This window comes from Carcharhinus amblyrhynchos, chromosome 12 (assembly GCF_965287045.1).
Source record: "Carcharhinus amblyrhynchos chromosome 12, sCarAmb.v2.hapA, whole genome shotgun sequence".
NCBI classification, from domain to species: Eukaryota; Metazoa; Chordata; class Chondrichthyes; order Carcharhiniformes; family Carcharhinidae; genus Carcharhinus; species Carcharhinus amblyrhynchos.
The window spans coordinates 58,603,541-58,621,098 of record NC_137335.1 but is presented as its reverse complement, the minus strand read 5'-3'; the positions used below and the strand labels follow the sequence as shown (position 1 = coordinate 58,621,098).

Sequence of the window (17,558 nt, the reverse complement as noted above, 5' to 3'; positions counted from 1 at the left end):
TTATGGTAGGTTTTCAAGAATGATATTCCTAGGGTACATGTCCAAGGGCTGCCCAAATATTTAAATGGGCCTTCCAACCTGATTCCAGGATCAGGTTCTTTAGGAGTCATGTGTTCTTCAGTACCGCACCTAAATTATTCTTCATGTTGAACATGTATGGTGTGGCTCAATGTATTTGACTGTGAGAAGCATCACAGCAAAAGAAAACAGCCCTGAATTTCACCTTTATGATGCATGACACTGAAATTTGAGAGGGGCACAGACTTGCTTAAACTGCAGTTATGTCCAATTACTTACACAGCAAAAGGAAAACCTCTTGAAGCACACAAAAGTATGATTCCCAGCAATTGCTGAATTAGGTTAGAACATTTATTTTTCTGTAGATTCTTTTGTGCAAGTCTGATTTACAAGGCAACGATATTTTTTCTTGAAACGGTTACAGGGATGTTTTTTAGAGGAATATAAAAAGTAGTTGTAGAGAGTTCAATACCACTTCAAAACATCCAATTCCTTTCACTATGATTCTATTTGCAAATCTTAAATTGTGGTCTGAATTTTTTTTTACAAATTACATCAACTGTATTGAAAATGGAACTGGCTGCCTAGCAGATCGTCCACTGTTGCAGGCTACACAACTGTCACGAGATAGGCAACAGATTAACTGCATTTGAGAGTACATTGATTTATCCAGCTTAAACATTTATTTAAAGGGTGATGAAAATCAAATCACTAAACAAAGCCCTAATTTTGATGAAAAGTCACATCCATACATTGGGCGTAATTTTGCTGCCAAAACACCACCAGCAAATTTTAAACGTGAACATTATTTACTTGTATGTCCTCGAACAACTTGTGAGAAGGAAGAAACATCTTGAATTGCACCGAGACAAGTTTGCACAGTTCTCTCTTTAATCTCACATAAATAAGATCAGCCTCAACCTTCCCCAAGTTTAAAAATAAATATTGCATCAACACAAAAGGTAGGGCTAGTACTGGATAATTTCTTTTTAATAAGTCTTATGCTCCTACAATGTCATTTAACTTCAGCTGCCCAATTTAAAGTATCAGGTGGCGAGACCTTCATGAATCCATATAGTTTATCTTTTGTGAAAATAGAAACATTCCAAGTAGACCATACAGCCATTGAGCATTCTCAGCTATTCAATAAGATGTGGCTGGAGTTTTACATCAACCCCACTTTCCTGACCTAGCCCTTGATTTCCCTAGTGCCCAAGAAGTTCCAACCCTTAGATACACTTAACAACTGAGTGTCTACCACCTGCTGGGGTAGAGAATTCCAAGGATTTGCAATTCTCTGAGTGAAGAAATTCCTCATCTCAGTTGTAAACAGCTGACCCTTACCCTGAGAGCACATCCATTTGTTCCAGACCTTCCATCCAGGGGAAACAGTCTTACAACTTGGCAAACCCTCAAAGAACTTCATACAATCCAAAGAGGTCACAGCTTATTCTTCTAAACGCCAAAGGATATGGGCCTATGCTGCTCAATCTCTCTTCATAAGACACCTCTCTCGGCCCAGGAATCAATCTTATACAAGTATTCTCCTAGTAAAGCCCAAAATATGGAGCCTCTTTTCCCCCAAATGGGAGCCTCAATGCTTTTGTTTTAAAAAAATCCAATGAAACATCACTCTTCAAACCATAAGAGAGGGGATTAAGGGTTACAGGGAGAGGGCGGGAATGTGGAACTGAGCCACGACAGATCAGCCATGATCTTATTGAATGGCGGGGCAGGCTCGAAGGGCTAGTTGGCCTACTCCTGCTCCTATTTCTTATGTTCTTATAAAGGACAGCAGGGCTAGAGGGCACAGCCTCAAGGTAAGGGGGGGCAGTTTAGAACAGAGTTGAAGAGGAACTTCTTCACTCAAAGGGTGGTGAATCTCTGGAATTCTCTGCCTGTTGAAGTGGTGGAGGCTACCTCGCTAAATATATTTAAGTCACGGGTAGATAGGTTTCTGACAGACAAGGGAAGTAAGGGTTATGGGGAGAAAGCGGGAAAGTGGAACTGATCCACTTCAGATCAGCCATGATCTTACTGAATGGCGGGGCAGGCTCGAAGGGCTAGATGGCCTACTCCTGTTCCTATTTATGTTCTTATGTTCTTAATTTTATTTCCAAACCTAAGCATTTTTGATTCAATGCAAGAAAGCTGCCGTATTTACACCACAACATATGTACCTCCAAAACATGCCAGTGACCAGTTCTGGGGAGATAAAGACAAGAACAGGGTGATACCAGAACATTCTTCTGTGGATTTATTTTATAGCTACATTTTAGCAATGCTTGACGTATTTAGGTGCATACACTTAAATATTTGCATGTTCAAATGCATCTTTCCAAAAGTATCAGTTCACCCTACATATTTTCTGCCCAATGTTCATTCGGAACCAAGACTAAAATAAAGTAATTTTTACCTTCTAGCTGATCTCAAGACTGTCAATCTCCATTCACACAAGAATCAGCTTATCTTATCTGAGTTGTCAATAAGCTAATATACGAACGGAAAACCTTGCAGCTCAAACAAAAGTAATTGCAACCAATCTTAAAGAACAAAGAACAAAGAAAATTACAGCACAGGAACAGGCCCTTCAGCCCTCCAAGCCTGCACCGACCGTGTTGCCTGATTTAACTAATCCCTGATCCTTCGGGGACCATATCCCTCTATGCCCATCTTATTCATGTATTTGTCAAGACGCCCCTTAAAAGTCACTACCGTATCCGCTTCCACTGCCTCCCATAGCAACGAATTCCAGGTACCCATTGCCCCGTGTAAAAAAAAATGTATAAAAATTCCTGGTCAATATTCACCTCTTTAGTCAGACAGCAGGGGTAAAAATCTAGCTAAAATCAGTTAACTCTGCGGTAGACAGAACATAAAAGCCAATTTTTAAAAAGGTTGTAGATGGCAATTCCAATGCACGAGCACAAGATAAATTCAGGTCTTTACACATGTAGCAGTTCACGAAAGCTGTAAGCAGTGTTCCAATGAATATGCTGACAGATAGAAGATGCTAGGAGTAACAGGTAATTACAAATAAATTAAGCACAAAACAGTAGCAGCTATGTTTGAGAAGCTACACATATGCGAAGAAAGCTTTTTTAAAAAATCAGTTGGTGTGAGAAATTTAAGAGAAAGGTTGAGTTATTTTTAATTTTGCTTTCAGAGATGTAGATTGATTGATTGTGGGAAAAAATATTTCACATGTTCTCCTTACTCCCAATTCATGTTACATTATAGTCTCTGGTGCAGAAAGCTGCACAATTTGGCAACTGTGAGAACTCTCAATTTTGAGTTTTGTGTTTACTGAATTACAACCAATTATTAGGGATCAAACAATAATAAAGACGAAATTTTAATACTGGCAGAATAGTTGTACCGTGAGATAGATGTCAGCTTGGCTTAGTGGTAACACATTCACCTTCCAGTCAGAAGTTCATGCTCCACTCTGGGGCTCGGTCACATTGTCAATGTTGACACTTCAATGCATACTAAGAGTTGTTTCAAACATCAGGTGTGCAATCATTTAGGTCAGATGAAGCCTTGTGCTTGTTCAGGTAGAAGTCAAAGATCCTGCAGCACTTTGTAGAAAAACAGGGTGTAGTTCTCCCATCTTACATGTTTCAATGAGATCGCCTCTCATTTTTCTAAAGCCCAGAGAACAAATGCCCATTCCACTCAATCGTTCCTTATTGGACAATTCTCTTATCCCAGAAATAAACCAAGCAAACTTTTGTTGCACTACTTGTAAGGCTAGTATCTCCTACCTTAGATGTGGACAGCAAATTATACACAGTACTGCAGGCGTGGTCTCACTAAAACCCTGTAATAATTGCAGCAAGACTTCCTTATTCTTGCACTGTAATTCCCTTGCAATAAAGATCAGCATACCATTTATCTTCCTAATCAGCTGCTGAGGACTAGAAAACACGAAAGGTGCTACACAAATACAAATTCTCATTTTCAACACAGAAGTTACCAAATTTGGATAACTGTGGACAAAAAGATCTTTATATCCACTTTATACAGTATTTTTCTTTAACAAGAGTTTTGTGTAATCATTTTAGATATAAGGAATATACATGAAATAGTCTAGTATGTATGCATGCTTTTTATAGGCATTGTCCATTTATATCAAGCAATACTGTCAAGATTCTCCCTGCCATTCCAATGTGAACAAATATGAGCGAGATCAGAGAGGGGATCAAGGTTACCTGGCACTTATACCCACTGCTTCACTGAAGAACATGGAGAAAGTGGTCCAGCAGTTTAGCTTGTGCAAAGTGCATTATTTATTAAGGTTCTGTACTATTTAAATTTGATGTATAACGACCACTTTGAAATTGCTTAGAAAATTTATTGACTTCACACTAACTAAATTCAAGACAAAAGTGTCCGGTTAAAAATATTTCACATACAGTTTTAAACACTAAATTTACAGCCACTTCCCTTTCAAATCACTCTCCATTCTAAATTATAATCACTACTAGCTAGGTCAAGTAGTTGATTTAGGGAATTAAGTGTTCTACAACATTCACAGATTCAAATATACAGAACTTAAAGTATTTTCAGGAATAGGAATGGTTTGAAAATTAGACAAATTTCCTGCAACAGATATTTAAAACCACCACTGCAAAGAGTCTTGGATCCAATTGAGTTGTTTGATGCATTAAAGTGGATTTTAAATCCAAATTAACACTTGACTTCATCAAAACACTTGATTAATTCTATGCTTTGCTTTGTTGAAACTAAGCAATACAGATTGGATCCAAATGTACATGGGCCAGAGACTACAAGAATCAATACTGAACCTGCTCCAATGCACTTTTTTCTGACCTCTGCAACTTACATTCCAGAGGTTCAGGTTTGGATGCAATTTCAACCTCAGCTTTTCAAATTCAGGCAACTAATTAATTTGATTTCTGATTACAAATCCTGTAGAAACTAGGGAAAATGCCATTTATTTATTCATGTTTTACTTAAAATGAGACAAATGAGATTCATAAACAAGAAATTCACTTTCCTATATCTTGTGGAAATGGTAGATTTCTCTCATGGAGCTCCCTGGCTCCTCGCTCATCGTTCTGTCTTCACCCAGCTTCATTCCTGTTTTGGAGCATTTGTTTCAGCAGTTAATGAGATGCTTCGCTCGTCCTCACGAGAAGCCAGATTACTTTGTATTTTTGGCAGCTGTTCAACAACCAATGAGCTTATTTGCCTGTCATCACAAGACGCCCGTGTCCCAAACATTTTCAGCTACTGCTGGCAGCCAATGACAATTGATTCAGGCTCCAGGACCAACACGTCAATCGCGATCAACTTTTTTGAGATCACTACAGTAAGTGTTAGGAATGCAGGCTAATCTTAGCCTCAGATATTGTTGCTCCCAGATTTGTGGATCTGGTGTGTCTCCTTGTGTTTATTTTCCAAGGTCTGGGCTTGGTCATATTGCTGCTCCCTTCAATTGAGATTGAGTTTCCCTGGACATTTCATTACCCTCATCATCGATGGTCTGAGGGTTCAGTGGTTTCCATTTCACCTTATTTTGTCAGCGGTGGCCAGCTTGTCCTCCCTCACCCGAGGAGGAAGCCACCCTGGCGGCACAAGCTGAAAGCTTTTTACTGTTTACGAGAAAATCATTTAATTTCTTTAGCATTTTCCTCTTTTGAATTTTCCTAATCACTCTTGGTCAGGGCCCTTCTTATTTTGTAGCTTCCTCTTCACTTGAATCTTTCTCTTCTGGTAGGGGTGGGGATGTGTCTCTGGGTGTGCTGAGCCTCAACCTTTTGTTCAGATGCCTTATCTTCTTTTGCAGCATCTTGTGAGGCAGCATCTTTGTTCTTGTTGTCGGAGGCACATGAACTTCCTTTGTGGTGACTTCTTTCGCTTCACCGCTAATGTTTTGTGCATACGTACACCCCGTTTTTGGTAAGCCTTGTAAAGATGGCCAGTCTCCCCATGCAGCTTGCTTTCTTTACAGTCCTTGGCTGTGTCCCTCCTGCATGCAGTTTCTACAGAAGGCGCGCTGCAATTGGCAGCAACATGTCCAGTTTTGCCACAGCGCGACACAGTCATGACTGTGCCGCATACAACAGGTAGCCTCGGCTTCTTCCAACAGTGAAATTGGAGGGGGAGGAAGGAGGATTGCAGAATGGGTCTATTCACATCCAGTCTCAAGATCACCTTGACCTGGCATTTGCTCATCCAAAACTCAAAGTTATCTTTCATTTCAGTGCTGTTTCCATTCAACTCAACACATCTAGCGAGGAATGTGAGCACATCCAACACAAGGACGTGGGGGTTGTAAATGTGGAATATAACAACTTGGTTCTGCTGCAATAGGATGAAAAGAGGTTCCACAGCCAGAATGGTCAGGGGACCCAGTTGCCTTTTTCCTTGAATGCGTTCAGAAACTGGATGCATCACTTAACACTTCTGAAGGTGATGTCAAAGTATCCGCAAAACTTGAAAAGCATCTGTTTCACGAAGTAGGTTCGATCCCCAGACAAATCTTTTCCTGATGTCTTTACTGTTACTCGGAGAGTGTTGCACACCCCTTGGCCTGGTGCTCAAGCTTTTGCAGCCGTAGTTCAAACACTGAGTTGTGCTGTATCGGTGTTAGGTCCTAGCCAGAAGCTTAAACCAGCATAGAGAGTTCCACCAACAGCAGCAGAGCTCAAATATTGTTTTCTCCTGTGTCTTTTTTCTCGCTGTCTTCTTCAATCCATGATCCACATTGAAATCCATTAGCTCTTTGCAAAAACTGATAACAGAAACTACACTTAATCTTAGCCAAAAAGCCAAGTGACGATGTTCTTGTGATATGGTTTTTTGTTTACTTTATTCCAATCCAATCAAGTCAAATTAAAGCCAATTCAGAATCCCAACAAGCTGAGACATTCCCGATCCAAGCTGACAAGACAGGGCTCTCACTACCTGTCTTGGGCTTGATCTACATGATACAAGCTGATTGGAATAGGTGTAACTCCTCTTCCAAGGCTTGATCTTATTTGCATCTTAGCCAAAAGGCCAAGATGCCACTTTAAAAAATTGCTTCAAAAGAAGCTAAAATGTAACCTAATGACTTCAACCAAGTGCAGCATGTCAATATTACACTTGATCTTAGCCAAAAGGCCGAGAAGCGATCCTGTACCAGCCAATTAGCATCACTGGTCCATATGGTTATCATCCAAGGTGCTACACAAATACATGCTGCTGGTATGAAAGCAATAAAGCAGGGCAAGATCAGCCTCCAGGTTATCTTTATGGTTAGGATGGGAAATATATTTTAAGTCATTCAGCCAAAATGGTTTGCATCACCAAGAACAGTACTACAAATTTTCATATGTGGTTCTCTCATGTTTGGAGCATGAATCTACAAACAACACTTATTTATAAAAATAAAATCTAAGACAAATTAATTTTGGGACCGAGAATTGAAGAAAGCCACTTCAGAAAACAAATTGTAAATATATGGGCGTAGCAATTCTCCAAAGAACACATGGAAGTACTTTTGTTTTCCATTCATTTCAGTACGATACTCAAAATAGACGTAATAGATTATATATATATAGGCACATGCATTTGGCTTTGCCTCAGATGTTGCCAGCCTATGGTCAAAATTCCCAGTAAAATACTTAAGTATTAAAATGCGTCACACAACATAAGCTTTGAACTTCCTTGACAGACTGAAGTCAAGTAAATAATAATGGCACCATGCTCTGGAAAGCACAAGTGAATTCGGATTTTAATTATCGTTACGACTGACTGCATTTTATAAAGACTACAATGATGTTTCTTTTATTATTAAATTTCAATGCTGAGAGCAGTTTGAAGCGATATCACATTACAAAAGATACACTTTCATTGAATCCAGGATAAAAACTGAAATTAGAGAACGCCATAAGGCCTTGGAATACAATCACATACAAAGGACTACACAAACAGCCTATACGCATACAGATTTTAACAGATATGATGCCACATGAGAATATAAGGAACAAGAGAGATTACTCCTACACTATAAAGGTGGGCTGTGACAGAACCAGGACTTGATCAGTATTTATGTTTTGAGCAGTGCCTAAATTTTATAACTGAAAACAAGAACACAATCCACATTAGCAGCTGACATGTTACAGTGGTCAACTTGCATCTTGAAGCTTCTAATGAACATGCCCAAATTTGTCCTGTGCACCTAGGGAATTCAAATAATGCCTACATCACACTCAGCACAATGGTTAGCACTGCTGCCTCATGGTGCCAGGTTTGATTCTCAGGTTGGGTCACTGTGTGGAGCCTGCACGTTCGACTAGTGTCTACACAGGTTTCCCTCAGGTGCTCCAGTTTCCTCTTTCAGTCCGAAAGACGTGCTGATTAGGTGTGTGGGCATACTAAATTCTCCCTCAGTGTACCCAAACAGGCACTGGAGTGTGGCAACTTGGGTATTTTCACAGTAACTCCATTACAATGTTAATGTAAGCCTACTTCTGACACTAATAAGTAAACTTTAAAAAGATGGTTCCATGAGCTCACCCAGAAATAGCAGAATTGATCCTTTATCTTTTAATGGGTTTGTTGTTCTCAACCAAGTGCCTGCAATTAGCTTGAACATTCCAAGCCAACAAAACAGGGGAGGTGGAGAAGAAAATAAGTCAGCGAGCATTTTTGAATGTCATCCAATTATCTTTGCTGAAAATGGAAAACAGGAAATGGTAGAAATGGACCCAAATGTTATCCTCCTTCATGTAAAATTGCCTTCGCCTCAGATGGATAACAGCCATTTCAACAAAATGCCAGATGATGATCTCTGTTCATGAAATAATTCTTCCTAAAGGGTGGCATGTGGTACAGTGGTTAGCACCGCTGCCTCACAGTGCCAGGGACCTGGGTTCAATTCCAACCTTGGATGACTGTGAAGTTTGGATGTTTGGCCCCTATCTGCAAGGGGCAAACTAGTGCTCTGGTTTTCTCCCGCAGTCCAAAGATACGCAGGTTAGGTGGATTGGCAATGCTAAATTGTCCCTTAGTGTCCAAAGATGTGTAGATTAGCTGGATTAATCTAGAGAAAGTATAGGTTTACAAATGTCATATTTTATATGCAGTGTGTTTTTGTCTTTGAAAGCTGTTGAATTTTATGTGCTAAGGGATTGAAAACTACTGTGCAGCTGATAAAGTAAATGTATTTACCTCAAAACAAAACTGCAGTCAGAAGTTAGACACTTGCAAATTGAATTTTTTTTCAGTAAATATAGAAGTATCTGACATAGACCATGACATTTATGGCAAATCGTGTATTTGAAAACTTTAATTGTAAAATTCTATGGTAATCAATGTTTTACTCTTCCCACCTTGAACACAGTATGCAATTACTATAAAACTAAATCTTACATATTCTTTACATATGATTTAAACTTTAAATTGGCCAACTTAATGTCACAAGTAATGCACGAGTAAAAGAATTGGTTTTTGAATTCACATTATATGACTATACAATTACAAGCTTTGCAACTCTTAACCAGCTACATAAACAAGTGACTACACCTTAAAAAAATACAAAACCATGATAAAATTTAACAGTGTTTTCTGCCATTTTGCTTCTTTACATTGACATTCAATATGCAAAACAAAGATGCACAAACAGATACAAAAAGAAATGTGTAACAGGTAGATAGGATAATTAAAGGTGTGCGTGCAGAGAGAAAAAACCGTTTAAATCTGTATTTGTTATATTTCTAACCTCTACCAGTTCTAATGAAAGGTTGTCAAACTTTCATCAAAACTGGTAGAAATGAGAGATGTAATAAATACAAATTTTAAACAAGACCAAAGGAAGGAAAGCATGAAAGAACAAAAGGGAAGTGTGTGATATGTGGAGGACAGAAGTCACTAAATGACAAAAGGGGTGATGAGTCAAGGGAAACAGCCACCTTTTATTTAAGAGAGACTCTGCTGTTAGGGTCAGCAGAACCTCATTATCCATTTGGATTTGGGTGTGCTATCACGCTCACTGGCACCCGCTCCATCTCCCCATTCATTTTGTGGTCCAAGCTACAGTGTAATGAGATAGAAAGCATAAAAAGGCCAAGGGCAACTTGGACTAATATTGGCACATTCTGCAAATTGAACTAATTTGAAGTTTACTTATTAGTGTCACAAGTAGACTAACATTAACATTGAAATAAAGTTACAGCGAAGATCCCCTAGTCGTCACTCTCCAGCGCCTCTTTGTGTATACTGTGGGAGAACTTAGTATGGCAAATCCACCTAACCTGCACATCTTTGGACTGTGGAAGGAAACCAAAGCACTTGAGGAAACCCACACAGTCACAGGAGAACATGCGAACTCCAGACAGATAGTCAACCAAGTCAGGAATCAAACCCAGGTCCCTGGTGCTGTTAGGCAGCAGTGCTAATCACTGCGCTACTGTGCCACCCTACGTTTACATATGTTATATACATTTGAAAAACAACCTATTTCTAATGGAAATTGTGCAATATAACTGTAGCACTAAATGACTGGGTGTGGATTTTTGCCTATAATTTCAGGTCACGCTAACCTTTCTTCGCAGCTGTTACACTAAAAGGTTACCTCAACCTGAAACATTTCAGGTTGCACTTGCCCCAAGGCTGCAAATTCCCACCTGATGGGAAAATTTCACCCGCTAGCTCTGTTTCTCTCCAGAGATGCTGCCTGATCTGTTGAATATTTCCAACATTTTTTTGTTTTTAAATCCTAATGATGGGAAGAATCTCATGCATTTCAACATGTGCTTCGATGTGACAAAATGATTGCGGGTCTCTGCAGACTTTGGCTGTGCCATTTCATTAATTTGTGAGAGTGATTTGTGATAAGTTAAGATCATTGTATAAAAAGGTGTATTGGCTTAACTGCAATTTTTATGCTGTATTTACATACAAAACAAGTAAGGTCTGTTACTACATGTTTCACTAATAAAGGATTCTACATTTACAATTCTACAGAGCCGACATAATATTCAAAGTAACTGTGGGTGCAACGGAAATCCAATCTAACAATACATCTGGCCTATAGCAAGCATGCTCCAATTGCTATCAGACTTCTCTGAACAGCAAAAGTGAGAAAGTCCTTTTGAAAATATTTCATTCTAACTTTGACAATTAAAATTTTGAACATTATGTACTCACAAACAGTTACAATAACAATCAGCATCCAAATTTACTTGCTCTCCATCTGGAATAGGTTTCACAAATAATCACCAGGAATCTCAAAATTTACCAGGTTTTACAAAAATAAAATCCACTTATGGCCTAATATGGAATGAAGTTTGAAAATCTAAATGCAACTTAACTGATTTGCTAGTGTCCTGTTCAACATTAGCTCTAAAGTCCAATAACATAATATGCATTCATAACCCAAAATGCATCATTTTCAAATATTTCTCAGTTTTAAACTATTTCTCAAAACCGAAGATTAAAAATGTTAAACTAGTGAATCCAAATTAGAAGAACATGCATTTTAACCTTTTAGGACATCATACAATCTGCATAGCAAAACTGAACAGCAAAACCACAAGCTGACAATAAAAAGGATACCAACGAACATTCTAGCACAATCAAATAAAAACCAGAAATAAACAGATTAATGAAAGCTGGTCCATCATTGGATCATTAAATTCACATAACAAGCACAAGTAAATTAATTCATAAGATGGGGCTGGGCCAGATTTTGGTCTCAATGTTTTGAGGAGTCACAGCATGTCAGAATCAAATTTCTTGAGGAGAGGGAGAGAAGCTAACAGAGGAGCACTATTCGAGCTTGAGAGCGTGCTGACCAAGTCATGTACATGCCTAGCTTTCAGTGTGATACAGCAAGCAAAATGCCCAAGCCCACATTTTGATCTCTCAGTTCATGTACAATCACACTACACAAACCTAGCCATAGAAACCTCCTTTTAAACTGTAAACAATACACTATCTGCCCCAATCCACCTGTATGATACAACACTTTAAACAAAGAAACCAAATGTCTACTGCCAAAATACTGGGTTTGCAAAGAAATTGCCTAAATTATCCTGATGTCTTACAAAGGAACTTTATGCTTTTTTCTGTTGCAAATGTTTCTTGCAGTTTCAAGTACCTTACAGTTTAACTTTAGATCTGATAAGAAAATTTAAGACTATGTCCTAGATAATTTTTAAATCATTCACCAAAAGCGGGAGTCGCTGGCAACCACCTTCATCGCCCGTCCCAAATTGGACTTATCAGTGGCTTGTTAGGCAGTTAGAGTCACCATACTCTTGCAGGTCTGGAGTCACATCTCGTCCACACCAGGAAAGGAAGGTTGATTTCTTTTCCTTAAGTATATTTGGGAAATTGAGCAGTTGCATAGTCGCTGATAGCAACTTTTTACTTTGGATTTATAAACTAAATTTAAGTTCTCCAGTTGCAGGGGCAAATTTTGAACTTGGATCTTCAGATTGTGACTCGAAGTTACTGGGCCAGTAGTATCAACACAAAGCTATCACTCCCTAATATATAATAGTCTACCATTAACATACAAGAAACTCAAATAGTATGTAGCGAACACTGTTTTCTTTTAAAATAAGAAAGTGTACAATGATTGATACCATCCGTTTGGCTGCTCTGAGATTTCCTTCCCTTCCCCTAGCTCACCAGGTCAAATTTCCTCTAAGGTTCAGCATGCCCTAACCCCAAGTCACATCTTTATTTTTTTTTCCATTTCCTCTTCTGCTCTTTCCGAGTCTCTGTCCAAGAAACCCATCTTGACCCTATTCCCACCAAACTAGTCCCCATTTTAACTGATGGTTTGCTCTCTTCAGATACTAGCCCACCTGCTTCCTAACTGCTATCATTATTTCTCAGTTAAAAAGAAAACATGCTTCACTCCTATCCTTTGTCTCATAAGAACATAAGAACATAAGAAATAGGAGCAGGAGTAGGCCATCTAGCCCTTCGAGCCTGCCCCGCCATTCAATAAGATCATGGCTGATCTATCGTGGCTCAGTTCCACTTTCCCGCCCTCTCCCCATAACCCTTAATCCCCTCTCTTATCAAAAACCCATCAACCCGCGTCTTAAAAATATTTAGCGAGGCAGCCTCCACCACTTCAACGGGCAGAGAATTCCAGAGATTCACCACCCTTTGAGTGAAGAAGTTCCTCCTCAACTCCGTTCTAAACCGCCCCCCCTTTATCTTGAGGCTGTGCCCCCTAGTCCTACTATCTTTTTTGAGCGGGAAGAGTCTCTCCACCTCTATCCTATCCATCCCATTCATCATCTTATACGTCTCAATGAGATCTCCCCTCATTCTTCTAAACTCTAACGAGTACAAGCCTAGTTTATTCAGCCTCTCCTCATAGCTCAACCCCCTCAACTCCGGTATCAGCCTAGTAAACCTCCTCTGCACTCCCTCCAAGGCCAAAATATCTTTGTGCATTTTTGGGCGCCGCACCTGCGCACAGTACTCCAGCTGCGGCCTCACCAATGCCCTATACAGCTGCAGCAAGACCTCCTACTTTTATATTCAATCCCCCTCGCTATGAAGGCCAGCATCCCATTCGCCTTCCTGACCACCTGCTGCACCTGCAAGCTGGGTTTTTGCGACTCATGCACAAGGACCCCGCGGTCCCTCTGCACCGTCGCCTGCTGCAGTTTTTCGCCACGTAAGTAATAATCCTTCCTACCATTATTCCTACCAAAGTGGACCACCTCACACTTGCCAACATTAAATTCCATTTGCCATTTCCTGGCCCATTCGCCCAGCCTATCTAGATCCTTCTGCAGACTCTCCACACCCTCCGCACAATTTGCCGTTCCCCCAATCTTGGTGTCATCAGCAAATTTCGACACCCTACACTCGGTTCCCTCCTCCAGATCATCTATATAAATGGTAAAAAGCTGAGGCCCCAGCACCGACCCTGGGGCACTCCACTAGTCACCATCCGCCAATCCAAATAGCACCCGTTGACCCCCACTCTCTGCCTCCTATTTGACAACCAATCCTCTATCCACGCTAACACCCTACCCCCAACTCCATGTCCCTCGACCTTCTGCAATAACCTCTTGTGAGGTACTTTGTCAAACGCCTTCTGAAAATCTAGAAAGACCACATCCACCGGCTCTCTTCTATCCACTGCCCTAGACACATCCTCATAGAACTCCAGTAAATTTGTCAGACACGACTTCCCTTTAATGAAACCGTGCTGCGTCTGCTCTATCAAGCAATTCCCTTCAAGATGCCTCGCAATTTCCTCCTTAATGACAGATTTTAACATTTTACCTACCACAGACGTTAAACTAACCGGCCTATAATTCCCCGCCTTTTGCCTGGCACCCTTCTTAAACAACGGCGTAACATTAGCCGTTTTCCAATCCTCCGGCACTTCCCTGGAATCCAGCGACGTCTGGAAAATAACCACCAAGGCATCCACAATCACCTCCGCCATTTCTTTCAGAACCCTCGGATGCAGTCCATCCGGTCCTGGGGACTTGTCCACAATCAGCCCCTCCAGTCTGTCGAGCACTGCCTCTCTAGTAACAGTAATGTCATTAAGACCCTCCAGTCCTACCACCTTTCCATCGCTAACACCCGGCAAATTATTCACGTCCTCCTCCGTGAAGACAGAAACAAAAAAGTTATTCAATACCTTAGCCATATCCCCATCCCCTACCACTAGGTCCCCTTTCTCATCCTCTAAAGGACCAACGTTCACCCTAGCCAGCCTCTTCCTTTTTATCTATTTATAAAAACTCTTGCTATCCTTTTTCATATTAAGCGCTAGCCCAGCTTCATAGTTTCTCCTACCCTTCTTTATCAACTTCTTTGTCAATCTTTGTTGACATTTAAACCTCTCCCAATCCTCTTCTCGCCCACTACTCTTAGCTACTCTAAATTCCTCCGCTTTTAATTTTACACTTTCCTTCACCTCCTTCGTTATCCACGGCTTATTACCTCTCCTCCTACGGTCCTTTTTGACCATCGGAATAAATTTCTGCTGAGCACCAAGAAAGATCTCCTTAAAGATCCTCCACTGCTCCTCAGCAGACCCTCCCTCCAACGCGCTCCCCCAGTCCACATTTGCCAATTCTTCTCTCATCCTACCGTACTCCCCTCTATTCAAACAAAGTACGCGTGTCCGGGAACCCACTTTCTCCTCCTCCATCTGCAACAGAAACTCCACCATACAATGATCACTCCCCCCAAGAGGATCCTTCACCGCAAGGTCCCTAATTCTACCCACCTCATTACATAGCACCAGATCCAAGATAGCTCGCTTCCTCGTCGGCTCCAACACACACTGTTCCAGGAAACTATCCCGGCAGCATTCCAAGAACTCCTCCTCAAGCCCACCACGTCCAACATGGGTCGACCAATCAATATGCAGATTGAAATCCCCCATAACTACGGCCGTCCCATTCCTGCACGCCGCACTTATTTGCGCGTTAACAGCCCGCCCCACCTCCAGATCATTATTCGGGGGCCTATAGACGACACCCACCAGCGTCTTCCTCCCTTTGCTGTTCTTAATCTCTACCCACAACGATTCCACGTTCTGCTCCTTGGCTCCAATATCATCCTTTGCTACCACCGTGATGCTATCCTTAATCAGCAGAGCTATGCCCCCCCCTTTTCCCTCCTGCCTATCCTTCCTAAACACTTGATAGCCCTGTACATTCAGCTCCCAGTCCCTGTCACCCTGCAGCCACGTCTCTGTAATGGCCACCAGATCATATCCATTTGTGTCGATCTGCGCCACCAGCTCATCCACTTTATTCCGAATGCTTCGTGCATTCAGATAAAGCGCTTTCATCCCAGCCTTCACCTGGACCCTATTTGCCGTAACGCCACCAACCATACTCACGCCCCCTACTCCCTCTATTATTGCGACATCCTCGGCCTCTTCCCTTACCTGTACCCTCTCCTTAACTTTAGACCTCGTAACATCACCTACCACCCCCCCCCCCTCCCCCCAATTAGTTTAAAGCCCTGTCTACAGTCCTCTTTACTCGATGCGCCAGCACTCTGGTCCCAGCACGGTTCAGACCAACCCCATCCCGCCTGAACAGGTCCCACCTACCCCAATACTGGTGCCAATGCCCCATAAATTCAAACCCATTCCTCCTACACCAATCCCTGAGCCACCCATTCACTTCCTTAATCCTGTCAACCCTACGCCCGTCTGCACTCGGTTCAGGCAGTAGCCCAGAGATAACCACCTTGTCGGTTCTACTTTTTAATTCCATTCCCAGCTTTTCATACTCCCTCCCCAGATCCTCAGTCTGCATTTTGCTTACGTCGCCGGCACCCACATGTACCACAACGACCGGATTCTCACCCTCCCACTCCAGGTTCCTCTGCAGCCCAGCTGCGACATCCCGTACCCGAGCACCAGGCAGACAACACACCCTTCTGTGCACTTTGTCATTGTGACAAAGGACAGTGTCAATACCCTTCACCCCACTATCCCCAATCACTACTACGTTCCTTTTCCCCCTCTCTTTGCCAATGTCCTGCTGCATCACTGTACTGTGTGCAGTTTGCTCACCAACCTCACCTGCCTCGTTCTCGAATGCTACTCCAAAAATCCATAAACGCACTGTCACTTCCCAAACTCAAGCTCACCTTTCTCAGAATTTCACCTTTGCCTCCTTCCAATTAGGGTTCCAGCTCTACCAAAACACTGAAATGGCACTCAAAGTCATAAATGTCAACTTACGACTGCTAAATTATTCCTCTTCTCAATCTGTCTGCAGCCTTTGACACTGCTGACCATAACATCCCCTACTAACACCACTCCTCTACTGAATAGCTCATTTCCCTAGTCTCACATCAGTACCTCGAGTCCCTCAAGGATTTATTCTTGGACCCTCTTATTTCTCATCGACATGTTCCTCTTGGCAACACCAGCTATAAACATATCAGGTTCCACACACAGACTGACAACAACTTAGTTCTACCTCACCATCAACTTTCTAAACCCCTCCTCTGTCATACTGCTTGTCGAACATCCAATTCAATCATAGAAATCATTGAAACCCTATCGTGCAGAGAGAGGCCATTCGGCCCATTGGGTCTGCGCCAACCACAATCCCACCCAGGCCCTACCCCCACATCCCTATATATTTATCCACTAATCCACACATCTCATGACACTAAGGGACAATTTTAGCATGGCCAATCAACCTAACCCGCATATCTTTGGATTGTGGGAGGTCACCGGAGCACCCAGAGGAAACCCACGCAGACAGAAGGAGAACGTGCAAACTCCACACAGAGACCCAAACTGAGAATCAAACCCAGGTCTCTGGTGCTGTGAAGCAGCAGTGCTAATCACTTGCTACCATGCCGCCCAGTTCTGGATAATTAGAAATTTCCTCCAACTGAATAATTTAAAAGCTAAAGCCATTGTCTTTGGTCCCTGCCACCAGTTGCATTTATCTCTTTAGCAACTGTCTGAGGCTGAACAAAACCAGTCAGAGCATTGGTGCTATATTTGACTCAGATGAGTTCCAATCATTTATCTGGATCAAAAGATTGCCTAC

General features: G+C 41.6%; 1 protein-coding gene and 1 non-coding gene across 4 annotated transcripts in view; both read right to left on the bottom strand.

Moving 5' to 3' along the window:
• Positions 1 to 17,558, bottom strand: part of eml4 (EMAP like 4) — a 264,862-nt gene that overhangs the window by 156,421 nt on the left and 90,883 nt on the right. The window lies entirely within an intron of this gene.
• Positions 6,973 to 7,164, bottom strand: LOC145351263 (U2 spliceosomal RNA). Its single transcript, XR_013888371.1, has one exon. It is a non-coding gene; the product is annotated as a U2 spliceosomal RNA (small nuclear RNA).